Genomic DNA, 12,277 nt, shown 5'->3' with positions numbered 1-12,277 from the left:
AGTGCTTTTAAAATAAAATTAATGAACAAATCGGTGTCACTTTCCTCAGCCGCTCCAAACAAATGGCCATGAGCGTCGTCCTCCAAAGGGAACGGCCAAGCCGCAGCACCTCACTTGAGGCATTGTGGGCAATGGTGATGTTTTCGGGAGATTTAAAGGTTTTCTTGAGGTATTATTGCTTAATGCTGTTTAAAATCAGCAAGTGGATAAGTGTTGCCTGGTTTTCATGCTCCACCCAGGCTGGCGCTCGTTGGGAGACAGCTTATCGTGCCCAGAGACACTGAGATTGTGGATGAGTGAGGCCCGGCCGATCTGCAGTCTTCAAGGACGTTTTTGTTGGAAAATAAACATTCTACTCTTCTGACAAAAGCAAAAACTTACCGTAGTCACAGGACAACCCAGAAAACATATTCCCTAGGTGTTTTTTCCTAAAGTCTAGTTTCCTTTTATTTGTAGCTTGCTAACTTACACAAGTAGGGTTAGATTTGGCAGATGCAGTTGGTGTTTCCACAGTTGTTTTTTTAAATTTTTCATTAAAATGAGGATTTCTTTCAGACAGCTGCTGCCTTCACAAGTATCCTGTTCTCATTAGCAGCACGTAGCTGATCTTGGCCATCCCCTGCTTCCATGCAGTTCCCTAGCACAAGGAGCTGATGTTCAGGAGAAAGCAGGCTCCTGAAAACCATTTCTGCTGACCTCGGTTGTCTTGCGGTTCCACTTTTTGCTGGTATCAGAAGACGGCAAGCTTAAGCTCCGTTAAGTCTGAAGAGAGCTGGATTTCTCTAAGGCCTGTGGAAACCACCAGAAAGTTGCACTTCATGTATAAAGTTTGAATAGTTAAATTTCCTTTGTTTAGCTTTTGACAAAACTAAATACAGGCAAACTAGAAAGTGTCAAATCTTAGCCTTTCTCAAGAGGAATTTTAATAGATTTTTGAACACCAATTTATATATTTGGTATTTAGATGTTTGAAATGTTATATACATGCTGTATTTATTCAGCTAATTAAAAAAATCCTAGATTAATTTTTCTTGACAATGAGAGAAAAGGATTTTTTTTCTCTCTATCACTTCAATTCTGATCTTTCCCTGAGGAGTGTGAAAACTAATAATAAATTGACTTCAAGGTGAGGTACAGTTGTCTGTACTGATAGTCCTGGCAGAGTGAGCTGTGCTCTGATCTGCTCAGTGTATTGCATATACCTCTTGATGTGTAAATAACATGTTAAATGCGTGGCTGTGTGGATATGTATGTTCGTGTGCTATATGTATACAGGCATGCTTGGTATTACAGTTTGTCTGCGTCTTGTCGTGTGGGACAGAACAGTGGGCTGTGGTAATGCAGAAGGCCTTTTGAGGTGCTGCGAATATCCTGCAGATTTTTTTTAAAGCTGAGATTCTGTTCAGATTATAGTAGCATTTTTCAAAAACGTCATGTGTTTGGTATTTCTCATGCCTGACTTAGTTGCATTAGTTAACAGATTCCAACGTTGTGTTGCTGTGCTATGTTACTAAGCCTTAAGATATATCTGTGGGACAATCATAAAAGATATATATGGTGAGCATTCAGCTGTCTTTCAGTTTTGTTCTAAGGCTGGCCCAGTGCTTATGGTACCAGTTAGAAATTACAAAAAGTATTCCTGCAGAATTCCAACAGACATGTGAGAAATAATTAGAATCAGTCACAGCTGCTCTAGAGTACTGAAAGGTTTTCAATGTGCTTTTGCAAGCAGATTTTTGACTTTTTGATGTAAACTTCTTAAGAACATGAGTAGCCTTTAAAATACTCTCCACAAAAAACCTGTTGTACCTGGAGAGCTTGATCATGTTCTCCATCTTCTTCTTGAAATATAGAAATTCAGGCCTCTTGAATTCCAGGAGAATGGAGGAACTCTCTTAATATCAATAGAATTTACTCATACACAGGGAATAAAAATATGCATATGTAACACAGATGTATCAAGTCTTAGGAATATAATGAGATCTTTTAATTGAATTTCTAAGTTTAAATAGTCTTTTACCTGTATTTTGTTTATAAAATTAATTACTGCTCGTAACACGGAGATTAAAGTTCTTGTCAGACCTATAGGGAAATTACCTTTCCAAGATGTGGCAATCTTGTTAACACTTAACGGGCTGAGAGAGCTTAGAAGGTGGCAGATGGGAAATGCAGAGTACTTACACTACGTAACGTGTTTCGGAGAGTTTTGATGCAAGTTTGTAACACGCGCTTGTAAAGTGCTATTAGGTCAAGGTGGCAGTGATGATGCTTGTTTGCTTTTTTTTCTGAGCACCCTGATGGTATGCTAAGCATCAGGGTTCTGGGAACTCCTCGGCCAGAGGTTGACCTGAATGACTTTCACTATGACTTGACAGGCATTTTGGATTTACTTTGTCCTGCTGTAAATCAAGTTCCAGTCATAAACATTTCTGGGCAGGACATTTATGAAATGTTAAGAAACCAAATACATTGACCGGGAAGGGAAATTGAATCTGAGATCACTCATCCTCCGTGTAAAGGAGAGCGAGCTGTCTTCAGGCATTGAAACTGAGTCATTGCTTCTTCGAGCTTCTGAAGGACAGATTTCTTTTAGATAAAGCTGAGAGTAATAGTTTGATATTCAATTAAATACTCCAAAATGAATGTTAGTGGTTTTTAGCTTTAGAGTTTTATCAGATTGTATTGATTTTTTAAAGCAGGCTGTCCCAAATCCAAGCTAGGTATTGGTTGATTTGTAGAGACATCTAAGAAAAGAAAATGCTGTAGTATATAAACTTCTGTATGACACATGTCCTATAAGGTTTTCTCGTATTGACTAAGTACAGTTTCTCAGCAAATATGTATTGCAGTTTGTATTAGAATTTAATCTTAAGTGAACATTTGAAGGTGCAAGCAGGGACTGTGAGGATGAAGAACCGCCCACTGTACTCGAAGAGCAGATTCGGGATCATCTGAGGAACTTAAAGGTGCACAAGTCCGTGGGACCTGATGAGATCCATCCATGGGTCCTGAGGGAACTGGCGGATGAAGTTGCCAAGCCACTGGTGATTGTATTTGAGAAGTCGTGGCGGTCTGGTGAGGTCCCCGATGACTGGAAGAGAGGGAACATAACCCCAATTTTTAAAAAGGGGAATAAGGAAGACCCGGGTAACTACAGGCCGGTCAGCCTCACCTCTGTGCCTGGCAAGGTCATGGAGCAGATTCTCCTGGAAACCATGCTAAGGCACATGGAGAGCAAGGAGCTGACTGGTGACAGCCAACATGGCTTCACCAAGGGCAGATCGTGCTTGACCAATTTGGTGGCCTTCTGTGACGGGGTGACAGCATCGGTGGACAAGGGATGAGCAACGGATATCATCTACCTGGACTTGTGCAAAGCTTTTGACACTGTCCTGCACAACATCCTTCTCTCTAAACTAGAGAGACATGGGTTCGATGGACGGACCACTCGGTGGATAAGGAGTTGGCTGGATAGCCGCACTCAGAGAGTGGTGGTCAACGGCTCAATGTCCATGTGGAGACCGGTCACGAGTGGCGTCCCTCAGGGGTCCGTGTTGGGCTCGGCCCTGTTCAACATCTTTGTCGGCGACATGGACAGTGGGATAGAGTGCACCCTCAGCAAGTTTGCCAATGACACCAAGTTGTGTGGTGCCGTCGACACACTGGAAGGGAGGGATGCCATCCAGAGGGACCTTGACAGGCTGGAGAGGTGGGCCCGTGCCAACCTCATGAAGTTCAACCAGGCCAAGTGCAAGGTCCTGCACCTGGGTCATGGCAATCCCAGGCACAAATACAGGCTGGGCGGAGAATGGATTGAGAGCAGCCCTGAGGAGAAGGACTTGGGAGTGCTGGTGGACGAGAAGCTTAACATGAGCCGGCAATGCGCCCTTGCGGCCCAGAACGCCAGCCGCATCCTGGGCTGCATCAAGAGAAGCATGGCCAGCAGGTCAAGGGAGGTGATTCTCCCCTTCTGCTCTGCCCTGGTGAGACCCCACCTGGAGTACTGTGTCCAGTTCTGGAGCCCCCAACACAAGGACATGGACCAGTTGGAGAAGGTCCAGAGGAGGGCCACGAAGATGATAAAAGGGCTGGAGCACCTCTCCTGTGAGGACAGGCTGAGAGAGTTGGGGCTGTTCAGCCTGGAGAAGAGAAGGATCCGGGGAGACCTGATAGCGGTCTTCCAGTACCTCAAGGGGGCCTACAAGAAAGATGGGGAGAGGCTGTTTAGTAGGGCCTGTTGCAATAGGACAAGGAGTAATGGCTTTAAAATAGTGGGGAGTGGATTTAGATTGGAAATTAGGAAAAAATTTTTTACAATGCGAGTTGTAGAACACTGGAACAGGTTGCCCAGAGAGGTGGTGGAAGCCCCATCTCTGGAAACGTTCAAGGCCAGGCTGGATGAGGCCCTGATCAACCTGATCTAGTTGGGGATGTCCCTGCTCCTTGCAGGGGGGTTGGACTAGATGACCTTTGAAGGTCCCTTCCGACCCTAACCATTCTATGATTCTGTGATTCTATGAATTATTTCAGAATTAGAAGCCAATTGTGGATATATTCTTTAAAAAATAAATGCCTGTCAAATGCAGCTTTCAGCATTGTGTATATACGTAGAGTAACTTGTCAAAGTTCGTGCAGCAGCTCTGTATCAAATGCGACAAAACGTATCGTGCAAGATATGTAGAGTGTACGTAGAAGAGAATTGTAATCATGCAAGACAGTCCACAAAGGTATGAAGCATCTAAAATGAAATACTTATCTAAAATTAGGTGGGCTCAAGAGTGCTTTTTTTTTTTCCCCAGACAGAGGAATGTTTGAGAGATAATAGTTGTAATTGTGATTATTCTTTTGTTCTGTCTGTGAGGGCCAGGAGATTAGACCCCTGCACCTGTGTTTTCTGCCATTCCTCTCCCTTCTCTCCATGCTCACTCCCTGTTCTTCTTTCCAACTCCCCTAAAACAGCCCCAGGGAAAAGCCCTGTCAGCTGAGAAACACTCCTGATGTAACCACATCTCTTTTTTTTCTGAGGCAACGAAACAGTTTTGCTTATCAGATCATGTGCTATTGAGAGCAAAATTAAGTAACTTAATGGGGTGCTTGAAATTGCAAAGCCTATGAGTAAGGTATTTATTTTTTTCTTGTTTACAGAACATTCAGAAATGGATAAAGAAACCTGACTGGGTAAAGTCCATACCAACAAAGTTTGCTTCTAATTTTTAAGACCAATTACTTTTTGTATTTAGAATGCAATTTCTTCTATTTGTTAGATGTCAAACCATGAAGCCACCACGATGTTTTTAGGAGAAACAGTGCTAACTCCTTCACAGCTATGGAGTTTTTGCTGGCAAACTTGACAAAGTAAGCAATGCTGTCAGAACAGAATAGAATTCCCTTACGTTTGACGTGGTTTTGAAAGTGTGTTAAAAGAAGGGAAAGTAGCGTTTCCCCAAAACAACCTTGAAAACTTTAACTGAGATTGTTACTAGTATCTAGTGTGTGCGAGGAAGAATCCTGTAGAGGACAAAACTGCTTTTTTTTTTTCCCTGAGGGCACTTCTTACATTTGCAAATTCAAGTTTTTATGAATGCAGCCTATACTGAGCTGAACAAAGTGGTAAATGCATTCTTACACCTGCCTCTGTGTAAAGGGTCCTTAATAAAAATAAAATACTTTAAAAAATAAAAGAAATACTTTAAAAAAACCCAAACTTTCTGAAATGGCAAAAATAAAAAAAAGAATCTGGGGCAGTTTTGGTCTTGGACTCTTTTTTTTTCTTGGAGCTTTAATTACTACTTAGTGACAGCAGCCCAAAGCTGGCCTTCAGGAATAAAGAGACAGGTGAGGCGGTGGTGATTTGTGGCTTGCTAAGAAGGGGCTTGGGAAGGATGACTCCTTTCTCTTTGTGTTCCTGTTCTGCCTGTTGGTCTTTGTCAACTCTTTGCTGCTCCTGCAGTTGACTGTGTAGATACTAAGTGGACATCCATTTGCTGAAAATTCATGTTTTTTGTTGGATTCCTTGGGCCTAGCGGGTGTATTTGAAGAGTAAATCTGCTTTCTCCATTTCCCAAAGAATCAGGCAGTTTTCAGGAGGATTTTTGGATGAAAAATCTTAAGTACTGAACGTTAAATAAAATACAAAAACACTTAGATTACAAATTATCTTGAAATGTTAGTTACTTAGATGTGAGGATTATTTGACTAAGTGTGATTTCACTTCACAAAGTTAAGACCGGTTCTCACATTAAATATCTGGATTCAAAGTGAGATTCTGTATCAGACAAAGAAATATTTTCATGGAGGAGTTAGTGCTCCCTTGGTGATGGCTTTTATGGTGGAATTTCCCCTCTTCTGAGGCAGAAGTTTTAACAACGCATGTAGCTAAAGGAACAGTTATATTTCCATATGCAGCTTTCATAAAACTTAGTTCTTCATAGCTGTATACTGAAAGCTTGCAATTCACATTATTTCTCCCAGCTTTATTTGCAAGCCACCAAAATGGTTCTTTTTCCGGTCCTTTCTCTTTGTTTTGCGTTACTTCTTGATACCCCCAGAGTTTTTGCCACCTCTCTCTTTCTTCTCACCATTGTCAGCCTCTCTCTGCCAGGCTTTCTGCACACGCCTGGCCTCTTATGTGCCTCCTCTCCTCCTCCTGCCATGCCCAATAGCTGTTCTTCTGCCCATCAAACCCACACACTGGTGTTGACATTCAAGCTCTTTGTGCGTTGATCTTCTGCCATGAGAAGCTGCTTCTGCTGAACTCTCTTCTCCCTCATTGTCCTTCTCCTTCAGCTCCCTTTCACATGTTGAACAGTTGCCCATTTTCTCCCCTTCTCCTAGTGGTCCCAGATTAGGTGAGCAGTTTCACAAACGCCTAATCTTGCAAAATTACAGTGGCCAAGGTCTATACAGATCTATAATGTGTTAGTTAACCAATTTGAATACTTAGCATTCTTTGTAAACTGAAAGCAATTGTGTGGATATAGTGCTAGTGAAGGCTTCGGGTGGTGATCTGTTATGTCTCCAAAAGTGTACACCCCCCACTTTGCATGCAAATCAAATCCAAGTATTAGCATGCTCTTTTGGCCAGATGCACCACCCTGGGTGTTTGCATTGTTTGTGTCTAGTCTGCGTTGGCATCTAGCAATAAGCTGGAGTCTGTGCCTTTGCTGATTTGCTTGTGTAATACCTGGTTTTGAAATTATGAAAGGCTATGTACCAGCATTGAATATATGAATAACTCAAAAGTGTTTATTCTCAGGAAGGACTGAGTTTACATTGTCTGAACAGATTTGTTTAGTCGTAAGTAGGGGTGATTATTCTGTCTTTGTCTATTCAGCAAGAGAGGGCGTTTCAGAAATGGCTTCGCACGACAGCAGTTAATGCCGCTGGCAGAAAGTTACAAGTTGATACGATGATTAAAAATGAGTTAACAGGAATTTTGAAATTTCCCTGGCCATGAGTAGCGTAGTTACATTTGATGAGGTTCTGACTCAGAAAGAGGATACATATGCAGAAACTTTATCTCAGTTGAGAAGACAAGCCGCTCTTGTACGAGAATCAACTCCAGCAGCACCATCTGCGTGAATCAGTGTGGAAGCTGGCTTGTCTTCAGCATCTGCTGGCTGAATGTACTGTGGAAAGCTGCTTGAAGCTAAACAGAAAAAAAAAAGTAGTTGTAAGGCATATGTGTATTCTTTCACATTAGCTTGTCCTAGTTATACATTATTAATCCCAATTCTACTTTTTACCAGTGGAATTTTCTCTGAAACTTACCTGGAATGTAAAGGAGATCTCATTTCTGCATCGTTAGCATGCTCAGCGGAGGCATACTGTTTCTTTCAATTCTCAGAAGCACATTCATGTTGGAGGGTTTCCTGGGTATTCCTAGAGCAATCCCTGTTCAGTTTCCACCTGTGACCCAGTTGCAACACCTGGAGAGAATCACTAGGAACACTGATGAGTGGAGAGAAGTTCTCCCCTGCCAGGCATCAACCCAGAGCTTGCTGGTAAGCAAGGAAGTGAGGAGAAGGCCTGAGAGCTGGGAATTACTTTGAACAGGTGATGGGCATGCATTATTTAGTTGGTATGCCTTGCCACTACTGAAGGTGGAGTTCCTTGAAGCGATAAGACTGAAGTTTCAAGGGGAATGGGATCTGAAAGTAATTTCAAGCTTAGTATCTGGAGCAGTGTTCTACTTTTTTTTTTTTTTTTTTTCCCCCTTCATTAATCTCTCTTTAATCCTCTTCCTCAAAGTTTTTGTTCTTTGGCCTTTAGTGAACATGCACTAATTGCTGCTGCCAGTCCCAAGGACTTGGGGGAAATGTTGGGAATCCTGAAGAGAAACAACCTCTAGAAACCCGTAAGAGACTTTCAGCTCTGTGATGCAGGAAAGTGAAGGCTTTTTGGCTGAGCTGAGGTTGGATGTGGCTGTGTATGATATGTAGGATGCAAGACAAATGCATGGTAGGCAGTGGCTTTGTTAGTGAAGAACAGTCTTTCTGACTCTGGATGGGTCAGAGAAGTAGAAGAAGGCAGAATGGAAATTTTGAGGTGCAGCAGCTGTGTATTTGCTGAATACTTTCATCAAGGTCTTGGATTTTATGTGGGTTCCTTGTTTTTCCTCTCACCTTAAAAGTAAAAAAAAAAAAAAAAAAAAGAAATGCTTCCTACCTTTCACATGCAGAGTAGAGCATGTTTTTGTCTCCCCTGAGAGTGATCTACATTATAGTAGCTTTGTATCAAATTCATTGATGGGGGAAAAAGATTTTCAAGGCTTCTTAACAGTTGCTTTCCCACCTGCTCCTCCATCCTAAAACCCACAACTCTCCACTGAAGGCTTGTGGCATCAACGCCCAGAGGCTTCATCTTCGTTCCTTTTGGAGAGGAGTTGGAGTGAAGCTCAAAGGCAGGCGTAGGTCTGCCAACCCAGCAGGTAAAGTGGAGGCCTGTAGTACTGTCATTACACTGTGAGTAATGCCAGAGAGATCAGTGATACACACTCTTAGGTGGTTTGGCTTTTAATTTCTTTGCTTGGTAGTCTAGATGGGTTATAGGACCAGAATACAAATCAATTTCTAATTTTCAGGTATTATTACAGAACTTGTAGGTGCAAAACTCAGTTTTGCACGTTGCTATGAAAGCAAAAACTACTTGATGGTGTGAAAGGACTAATTGGACTTATGATCTGAATCAAACATGGTATGTCCGTCATCCTAATTAAAGCGTTAATTTTTCTATTTCTAGATAAGCAGCCTTTCAGATACAGTAACGTGTGTGAGAAATATTTAATTTCCACTTATTGACCCAAAAAAAAAATAATCTTCATTTGAATGAGAGAAACAGACCAAGTCCCCTAATTAAAACTGGAGTAGTTCTTGACCTTAACAATGGTTCTTCAAAGTTCTGCATTTCTGAAACCACCAGCAGTGCCTGCACTAGCATGTTTGTTATAGTTGCTGTTCAGCTGGTACCTATGTCAATATGTCTTTTGATAGATTAAAAAACGTGCAAGGTGCTTGCTAGAATAGCAACATAGGCCCTGAAGGCCAACTGCATCCTGGGCTGCATCAAGAGGAGCGTGGCCAGTAGGTCGAAGGAGGTGATCCTCCCCCTCTACTCTGCCCTGGTGAGACCCCACCTGGAGTGAGCCCCCAACACAAGAAGGACATGGACCAGTTGGAGAAGGTCCAGAGGAGGGCCACAAAGATGATAAAAGGGCTGGAGCACCTCTCCTGTGAGGACAGGCTGAGAGAGTTGGGGCTGTTCAGCCTGGAGAAGAGGAGGCTCAGGGCAGACCTGATAGTGGCCTTCCAGTACCTGAAGGGGGCCTACAGGAAAGATGGGGAGAAACTCTTCAGTAGGGCCTTCTGTGACAGGACAAGGGGTAATGGTTTTAAGATAGAGGGAGGTAGATTCAGATTAGATATTAGGGAAAATTTTTTTTACACTGAGGGTGGTGTACCACTGGAACAGGTTGTCCAGAGAGGTGGTGGAAGCCCCATCCCTGGAAACGTTCAAGGCCAGGTTGGATGAGGCTCTGAGCAACCTGATCTAGTTTGGCGTGTCCCTGCTCCTTGCAGGGGGGTTGGACTAGATGACCTTTGAAGGTCCCTTCCAATGCTAACCATTCTATGATTCTATGGTTTTATACATAAAACTTAAAACCTTTTACAAGTAAAATGACCATAGTATCCCTTGAGATACAAAGTATGATTTTTGGAAGTAATGCTTAAAACATTTGCTTTTGTAGTTTTAAAGCACTAAAACCAGAAGTTTGCCTTGCAAATGCCGGCAGATGCAACACCCGAACTCCAGGAGAAGCTCAGGAAGAGCTGTTAACAGGTGCACTGGGAAATTACCTTCGTATTTAAATATGAACACATCTAAAAATAACCCCAATGAGAAATGAAAACTCTATTTGTTGTTAGCTTGCCTAGCATTTGTCTTTAGTTTATGTTATTTTATGTTATTGTTCGTGGATATAACAAAGCCTATTTCATTTCTTCTTGATCATTTTTCCTAGGGGATGTAGAGAGGCTCTGATTGCAATTGTAAATTCTTTAGCGAACAAGTCGTGATTGCTGTGGATTGTTCAACCACAATCATTTCAGGCCTGTGCCGGGTCAGCGCTGTACTCTGTGCAGATAGTGGAGCCTAAAAGTGTGTAACAGAAGGGATTCAGGTTATTGAGTTCAGTTCCTTGATACTCCAGGCAAGAGCTTCTAAAAATGAGTTTTAACAGTACAGCTGGGCTGTCATAATGGCTGGCTGCTACCACAGAGGGCAGCCCTGGCTCCGCTTTTGCATCAGTGCTTGTGTTTGGCCAATCCTTCAGTTAGCCCAGCTGCCAGAAAATCAGACTTCCTCCCAAAATAAAATATGTTCTGCCGGTGCTGCTTTTCCATCCAGCTCCTGATGGAGCCAGGCGAGTGCTGGTGCCTGCGCCACTGCAAAAAAGCGAGCGTGCCCATCCCCTTCCACTGCAGCTTGGTGGTTAGGTCAGACGTGCTGCTCCGTAGAGCTAAAGTTGGCTTCTGTGGCCGGCTTTAACAGTGCCGCAGGTATGCTTTTCAGAAAGATGAAAAGTCAAGTTTCAAGCCTCGACAGGGGCTCTTCTTAATATCCACAGATTTAGTGGAAGCTCTCTGTGTATGTGTGTGCGTGGAACAGTTTCAAGTAGAATACATCAGCTGGAAGAGCAGATGATCCAGCTCTGAATGACAGCCAGTGACAGAGCACGTCACAAATTGCTGCTGGCTCAGTTTCACTTATTTGTTTATTTACTTTACCATCCTGCGCTGCCTGCAAAACAACTGCAAAGCCCTGCTGCCTGCTAGTTAGCCGTGGTCTTCCACCCACCCTCCATCGCCGTTCAAAACTGACTTCAATGCTGCATCTGTGAACTTCTGCTGTAGAGCTCTCGTATAAGCTTGTTCTTAGTAAACATGCAAGTTTGGCATATGCAGTATCAACTTTCTTATGGTTTATGTCGCCTGTCATATTACTACAAAAACAGTTTTATTCTTTGCTTTTTAATTTATGAAATGAAAAAAAATACTGGGTTCTTTCTTTAACATGTAATGCTACATCTACTGTATTTCTTAAAATGATGGATACCGTAACGTGCTAGGGCTGTTACTGTGGAATTTATTGTTTTCCCCATGGCCTTAAGGATTTTAATATGTTGGCAAAATGCCTCATCGAAGGGATTGTGGTATTGGCATGGAAATTGGCACTTTCATCAAATTGTGTGGCAGCTGTTCATTTTGTCGTGCCTGGCAACCTTTTGCTCTCTTGCAATGTGATGCTTCCGTTACTTAAGATTTCAAGTAGGAGCAGTCTCATGTAATGATTGATGACATGTGCAGCGTTTATTGCGGTAGTCACCTGAGCAGTGGGGCTGCTGCTTGGCAGCTACCAAGGACCGTACAGTTCATAGCCAACTACGAAATCCACCTGCCTTCTCACCCAAGGGTGTTTGGGACTCTTTTCCCTCTTAGAAATCAAGAGAAGTTACTAACATGGACCCCTAGTTGCTTTTGGAGTGACTGCTGGAAAAACATGACTGTAACCAGTGTAAACCTGGGGATGCTATGGAGAAACGCAGGGAACTGGCAGTTTGTCCTTTGCTATGAGATCCCATTCTGCAGAAGGCCGTGTACCATGTTCATATATGCTGGGCCAGAGAGCCAGGAGGACATGGGATGGTTTTGCATTCTCATGTCAGCTAGCAAACATGTTGCTGTGTTGTGTTTGCGGCAAAAAGCAGAAATAGATGAGA

At 42.8% G+C, this 12,277-nt stretch overlaps 1 protein-coding gene across 9 annotated transcripts in view; it reads left to right on the top strand.

Annotated features, from left to right (window-relative positions):
* The window catches only part of MACROD2 (mono-ADP ribosylhydrolase 2), a 924,269-nt gene that overhangs the window by 115,737 nt on the left and 796,255 nt on the right, over positions 1-12,277 (top strand). The gene's annotated exons all lie outside the window — the stretch shown is intronic.

The sequence above is a fragment of the Chlamydotis macqueenii genome, chromosome 3 (assembly GCF_036417535.1).
Source record: "Chlamydotis macqueenii isolate bChlMac1 chromosome 3, bChlMac1.mat, whole genome shotgun sequence".
Taxonomy (NCBI): domain Eukaryota; kingdom Metazoa; phylum Chordata; class Aves; order Otidiformes; family Otididae; genus Chlamydotis; species Chlamydotis macqueenii.
This window is presented reverse-complemented; position numbering and strand designations above follow the sequence as displayed.